Source organism: Elaeis guineensis, chromosome 14 (assembly GCF_000442705.2).
Source record: "Elaeis guineensis isolate ETL-2024a chromosome 14, EG11, whole genome shotgun sequence".
NCBI lineage: Eukaryota > Viridiplantae > Streptophyta > Magnoliopsida > Arecales > Arecaceae > Elaeis > Elaeis guineensis.
The window spans coordinates 33,801,982-33,809,556 of record NC_026006.2 but is presented as its reverse complement, the minus strand read 5'-3'; the positions used below and the strand labels follow the sequence as shown (position 1 = coordinate 33,809,556).

The 7,575-nt window shown below is 34.9% G+C and overlaps 1 non-coding gene across 1 annotated transcript; it reads right to left on the bottom strand.

The window, feature by feature from the left end:
* Positions 1-2,543: 2,543 nt before the first annotated feature.
* LOC114912760 (U6 spliceosomal RNA) lies at positions 2,544-2,643 on the bottom strand. The gene has a single exon (XR_003798592.1). It is a non-coding gene; the product is annotated as a U6 spliceosomal RNA (small nuclear RNA).
* Between the last annotated feature and the right edge of the window lie 4,932 nt (positions 2,644-7,575).

The window sequence follows — 7,575 nt, the reverse complement described above, 5'->3', positions numbered from 1 at the left end:
AAACAAATTAAAAAGTCATTGGATTTTTGAGTTCTCCATTGACTTCTTGTTGTGCAGGATCCGGTACCACGTGTTGCAGTAGGAAGAAAAGAGAAATAAAACAAAAAACACATAATCAAGTATGTGGAACAGTCCAAGTGCTGTCTCCACGGGGCATGCAAGCTTCACTAGGAGAAAGAAATAATATAAGAAAAGAACATCCACTCTCAACTTTCTGTATACATACTTCTTTCAACTAGAAGTTACCCTCACAAAAGCTCTCTTAAAATCTCCAAAGGAGACCCTCTCATAGGCCTGCTAGTACTAGGATCTTCAACGCTCCTGGATGCTTTTTGTGGAAGTCGCTACATCATGCCTCATCGTAGCTGCTCTATCTGATGCTTTGCTCTACCCCCAATCCTTTGTCGGTTCTCTGCAATGTCTGCTCTGCCTGCTGCACATCCTCAGCACACATCGAACTCTCTTTTGATGGCTGTCAAGGCCTCTCCTCTACTTTGATATCTTCTCTGCATGATCAAGACATCATCAGCTTTCCAACATAATAAACGGCTCATCAATTGGAGCTATATAGGCTTCAAAATCTCAAAAATATTGTTACACTAGAAATATTGAGTCTCAATCAATCTTAGAACCATCCGTGGCTGTCCTATCATGATCGACTCACACCAGAGCTATCTGATCATGCACTATAGCCTCAGATCAAGTCTGAACACGTTCGGAGTCATCCTCATCCATCCGATCATGAACAGCTCACTCCAGAGTCATCGGATTGTGCAAAATCACCTGTGGACTATGCATGGACTGCGTGATCGGTCCACGCGGCCTCCATGGACCATCCAGCACCCTACGGTCTATGGTAGACCATGCAGGGCGCTGAGCCTAGGCACCCCCACATGCATTGGGCTGCGCACTCCTGCATGCACGCATGCATTCGCTGGGCCTCGCTACACCGCCATCGGTCTCCACCGCCTTGTGATCTGTGTCGATGCTTCGAGCTTTTTCACATGTATCTTCGCCGTCTGGACTCCATTTGGACTATTCTTGGATTTGTTGGACTCTGTTCGTCATCTTAGATCTCACTGTGGGCTTTTTATGGATCGAATCTCGAGATATATTTTCTAACACTTCTTTCTTTATTCAGCAAATTCATTAGCACATATTCCAGCATGAGTGTGCATGAGGTTAGGACATGGAGTGCCAGTCCAATGGATGGAGGTGGGATCAATGTGACTAATGAGGGCAAGCACCTATAGGGACCTAGGGAGGTCGGTAATGGTGTCAAGGTGGTAGGGGGAGAACTATACAAATGGTAGAGAAAAAGCAAGAAGTTGGGGGGGGGGTGTGTAGGGTGAGATGAGAGAAAATGAAAAGAAAAGACAAAATATTTTCTCAATTAAGCTTTTTATCTAAATAAAATTACAAGCATGTTGTTAAAGATGGCATTTTCAACTCGTAAATAGATAATCAATCATCACCATAGATTGTAATTCGGATATTGTTTCCTTGGCATCTCATCGAACATGCCATAGAACTTATTGATTTGCTAGGTTGCCAAGATAAGTCTAATGAAAAGGATAGGTAGGTCCATGGGCATGCAATCGGAAGGTTGGAGTAACTGGAAAGAAAGTGACCAAATAGAGATTCAAGAGTAGTATGAGTCTACATATTTTGATCTTGACAAGCTTTTGTCACTACCATGCTGTCATTCAAAGAATATGAATTTGGATAAGAATAGCATATAGCTTGGGCAATGATAGGAGAGATCCATGTTAGTACTACTTCAAAGGTAGAGTCCTATTGGTAAATAAATTCAAGATAAAATAAAGCTAATGCAAGGATAAGTAAAGATAAATAAAAATTGATTAATATGTTTGAGGTCAAGAGGTCCTCCATAGAGAATAATTCCACCTATTTATACTAAAAATGACAAATTATATATAGCTATCCACTTTCATATTTACTACCTATATCCGACCTCTACTCTCTATGATTGTTCTATCAACTTATGCCAACTATCTTTTCATTACTCGTATTCATCGACACGATATTCTGCACCAACTGGCAAGCTAACAATCATACTTTATCAATCTTGATCTACTACTAGCCTTCATTCAGCTTATCCCAACATAGCTTATGTTGGCCATCTCTTTTTAACCAGTCTGCAACATGGTTTTCTATACTTGGAAGCATCTTTGAAATTGATTCAATCAACTATTCTTATGCAGCACTCATTCACCTTGGTCCATCAAATGCTCCTTTTATCGACCACTTGGAGGACCACATTAGCTTTAGATCTTGGCTCAAAGTTTGGGAGTCCCATCTAATCCCACTTTAGAGACCCATGCATGTGTTCGATGATCCACAAGTATTAGGATACAATATAAAAAATACCTAAATATATTTTCTACTATCTTATTATTTCTTGCTTGATTTAAAATCTTTAGGCATTAGATCAGTTCAAAATTATATGGAGAAGCATTCGACTATGTTGCATTTTCTCATAAATTAATTATGGTTTCTCTAAGTGACCATTTTTTTTGGTACAGAAGAATTTGGATTTCTCAATTTGCACATGTCATCCTTGTGCAAGGGCCATGCTAATCTTCTTTGTATCATTCCAATTTTCTCTAAGTGACCATTTCAAGGAATAAAAATAAGAAATAAAATTAGATCTTTTTTTCTACTAAAATATAGATATCATATGAGTCTTCCTATGTAGACAAAGCCTTATCATCAATTTTAGGTCTGCTTAAGACATGTTCTAGGTAATTTTTTTTCCTAGTTTAGTATCAATATTTGTGAAAGATGTAGACTCTGCAAAATTTATTGTGGTAGGTGAAAGCTTATAAGCTATCTACCTAATACAATCATTTTGAGCTTAACTAAATGAGGACTACAGTTGCAACGTGGCAAAATACTAGTACACCAATATGGGTGGCACACTGCACTTGGTCGGATTTGGTCAAGATATTATTCCATTATTTGTTGATCATTAGATCTTTTTATAAAACCTACGCAAGAATGGTCTTTATGGTGATTACAAGATCTATTATCTACCTCACTGTATATAATTTCAAATTTTTCAATGTCATAATAATTTATAACATATTATAGTATAAAATAATAGATAACAACAGAAAAACAATAACATTACTTTCAAATCACCTTACACCTAATAAAAATTGCTATTTTTGCAAGGTAGAAACTTCTTTGGAGAAAAATTTGAAGCAAAAGTTTAAATTTTGAAATAGCAACCACTATTTTGTTATAATGGCCAGTTATAGTGCTAATTAATAACTTGTTCTAAGAGCTATTATCTTCTATCTAAAAAGCTATAGGCATGTTTGCCACTCAAAGAAGTTGAACTTTTGTCAAAGCATTTTCTCTCTCTTAAAAGGCACCTAGCTCTAAGATTATTTATAAAAAAGAAACTTATTGTTCGATTATTTTTTTTTTATTATCATTTTATACCCAACTTTTTAACTATTAGCATTTAATTTTCAATCCCGTACACGCCTAAACTAGTCTTATATATATATGATTTTATTGCTCCTGCAAGTAGCTATTGCTATCGTACTCTAAAGAGCTTTCAAGTTCTTTTACCATTTTTTTTTTGGCCATTCAATTCAATATTTATGGTATTGATTTATGAGCCAGCAACCAATTATATCTGGTTACATACACGGCTAGGGCAGCAAATACTTTCAACTTTTGGGGCATTTTGAAATCAGAAGCAATGGCAATCTCAATAAATATTTCAAGGTTTAGAATTTTTTTTGGAAAATATCTTCTTCTTCTTCTCCTTGATGCCTTAATAAAGAAGATGGGCAGCGCCAACAGTGCACCAAAGAGGGGGAAGGAAGAGGAGGAGGTTAGCATCGAGGTCACAAGTAAGATTTGAGGAGGAAGAAGAGGACAGCAGCATCAAGGTCATGAATGAGATCCGAATAGGAGAAAAAAAAGAGCAGGTTGGAGTTGCAGGTGAGATATGTGAAGGAGAAAAAGGGCAGCATCGGGTCATGGTTGAAATTGAGTGAGGAGGAAGGCAGTGAGGGTGTAGGCTATGGGCAATTATAGTAGTAACATTGGAGAGAGAGGGGAGGGAGGCCATCTGCTAGATATATGCCTTAGAAGCTTATCTTGACTGACACATACCATAATTCTAGGACATATTTTATACTTATCAGATAATTTTTATTACCAATCATGTTGTATGTATTTATGATTTGTCTTAAAAATTAACAAAGATGATTTTGTATATTCTTAAAATATTGAGAATTTGAGACATATATCATTAGTAATTAATTTTTAAATACTTTCGATCAGAAGATCATCACGGAGGATAGTGATCGATCTAGTTAGATCCATGCATGGATCATCTCCTTTTCAGATAGATAAATCTCGAGTCTGTACTATGAGAACACTGGGATGAGAGTATCGATTGTTGTTAGAAAATAACTTGTACTAAGCGTGATCAATATGAGAAACTACTTGGATGTCTACTCACTCATCAGTAATTTTCTCAATGCTACAATAGTATGACTGGTCCTTTGACTTACGGTGTGTTAGCTATTCGTAGCGAGGCTACTTAGTTTGACTACACGTTCTTTTGGTCCCTAGCCATTTAGATCCTTACTGTATATATTAGCTATAGTAGGTTCAGATTTACTATTTGAGTAGGATGTACCTAAACAAAATCTATTGATCTTGATAGAAAAGATGTAGTCCTATGCGATTCGCGAGACTGAGTTCAGAAAGTCTCTGACCAAAGCAAGTGTGAATACTGAAAAAGAATTTTGACGAAATTCATAAATAAACTCAAGTCGAGCCAATCTAACATATGACTAACGATGAGATTTGATGAGTTCTCCATAACCTTCATCTAGTTGGAACTCATGATGAAGGGACTGTATCATATGATAACTGTACCTAGAGATTTATTTTTTTGTTCTACGGATTGCCACTATATGCTGCTAGGCATCATTAATGGATCATGAGAACTCACTAGGATCATTTTCGGATCAACAATCTTTGTTGGGTTGAGTTGGAATCATTCTAACCCATCGAAAAGAGTTTTGATGATATTTTGATGGAGATCACGGTATGTCTCACTACCAGACAGAATAAAATCTGAGAAATTATACACAAAAGGAGCATGATCTGATCAATGACTTAGATCATATTTGAACTATCAATTGGATTGATGATTTAAATTTTGAAAACTACTAATTTGTAAGTGTTATAGATATAGCAACTGCTAATTATTAGTAGAGGGACTTAATTGCAAGTGTTATAATTTATTTAGGCCTAATTAACTTATGAATCAAGTTCTAATTAATTTAAATCAAATTTAATTTAATTAAATTTGATTTAATTTAAGGTTATTTGAGTTTAATTATTCATGTTGGACTTAAATTGCAATCCTGATTAGATCAGATTTGATAGTCTTTTTGAATTTGATTCAAATTAGATTCGAATCAGATTCGAATCAAACTAAATTTGAAATCCAGACAATTTAGAAAGCCAGAAGCCCAATTTAATAGGGCTTCGCTCTTTTGTTTCATACAGAAAGGGAGAGGGCATGTGACTTCTTTTCTTGCATGAAAAGATAAAGCGGCGCCAATAGTTGGCACCCCACTTCTTTGGGATTCTCTCTCATCCAAATTTTTATCCATATTTGAATTTAATTCAAATAGAGATAATCTATATCTAAAAATTGGTGTGAAGTTAAAGGAAAAAAGGGGTCACACCCCATATTTTTTGTGAGACAAAATATTGAGAAGGGATTGGTGTGCACGATTTTTCTTGCGTGAGATCTTTCTTGCTGCACATCCTTCTTATCCTTTCTTTCTTACATCTCCATGCCTCATATTCACATCAAAGTAGATAAGATCTTATCTAATTAAGGCATGAGATTTGGGGGGTTTTTGTGTGATAAATAAAAGGTAGGGACTTTGGGCATGTGGCATATTTTTTTGTGTGCGCAAGGTTTCTTCCTTGCTGCTAACTCCATCTTGACGCCTCCTCCTTTCCTTCCATCTCCATGCCATATCCCCTCCATAGATCAGATCTAGAGAGAGAGAGATTAGAGAGAGAGAAAGAGAAGAAGAAGGGTTCTTCTTCTTCTTTTTGGCATCCTGAAGAGATCCCGTTAGATCTACGCGAAAGGGTTCATGCAGCCTTCATCTTCTTCAAGATCTAGAAGAAGAGATCCAAATCCAAACTGAAGAATGAGTTCTACAAGGTGCTAGCACACCAATGACCTTAGTACTTCAATCAGGCATCTCCGTGTAGATATCAGCAGAGGCTGGATACTTGTGCGGCTATGACTGAAATCCTGGACATCCACAAGATCTGAAGTTATGGAGATCATATCTCCAGTTTACTATATTAATCTTTTGTTTTTGATTTTAGATTTCAAAATTTGGTGACATGTTCATATCAAGATCTGGTATGTAATTTTTAGATCTGATCTGATATATTTTTAAGTTAAAAATATTTTAATTTAATTTACTTTCACTGCACATAATCCATTTTATGTTGAAAAATTTTAAAACTACACATATGAAACCATCCTAATTTCTAATAGTGATATCAGAGCCAGGTTCTGATATGAATATGAAATCATTCAAATCTAAAATCTGATTTACAAAAATTAAATCTGAAGATTAGTTAATGATTGATATCTTCTGGTAAATCTTTGATTGAGAATAATGTAGAATATTAATTAATGATAGATCTAAAAATTTTATATATTATAATGTAATTATAAGATTATTTTAGATCTGAAATTATTTCAGATCTAAAATAAATCATGAGTGATTCAGATTTGAAATTAATTTTAAATCTGAATATGTTAATTAAGATTTAATTTAGATCTAGTACAGTTGCTGAAATTATTTCATATATGCAATATATGATTGCATGCATAGATTTGAATTATTGTTTATATGCATGACATGTGAAAGATAATTAGATCTAAATTTTAATTAATTACATATGTAATATATTAGATTAATCTCTTAGTAGTCTAGTAATCGAATTGGGATAATCACCATGGCCCTCTAGTCATAAGAGAAAGAAGGGATTAAAATTCCTCTCTTATCCTTATGACGTGTAGGGGTGCCACTTGTGATGTTTCTTATGAAGATGAACAGTGAACAAATAATTATATATGATATATATTTTAGATTTAAATCTATTTATGCATGTATTAGATATATGTTTTTATTAGTTTTAGATTAATAAATGATATATCTAATATATAATTTTTGATATATGATCTAAAATTTAATTTTTTACAAAATTCTAGATCCAAAATTCTAGGATCTGTTTGCATGAACTACCAAAATTATGGCTAGCATGCCTATGGAGTCGACTTGATTCTTGTTCGAGTCGACTCGAGTCATTGGCGAGTCGACTCATTTTTGTCGAAGTCAGCTCGAGACCCTAGCAAGATGGCTTGTTTGCAGATGAACCGACTGTTGGGAATAGTGTCCCAAAGCCAATTGTCAGCCTGTTGACGGTTGTGTTCCTTTTGTATTAGTATATGAATTATAAATAAATAAAAATTAT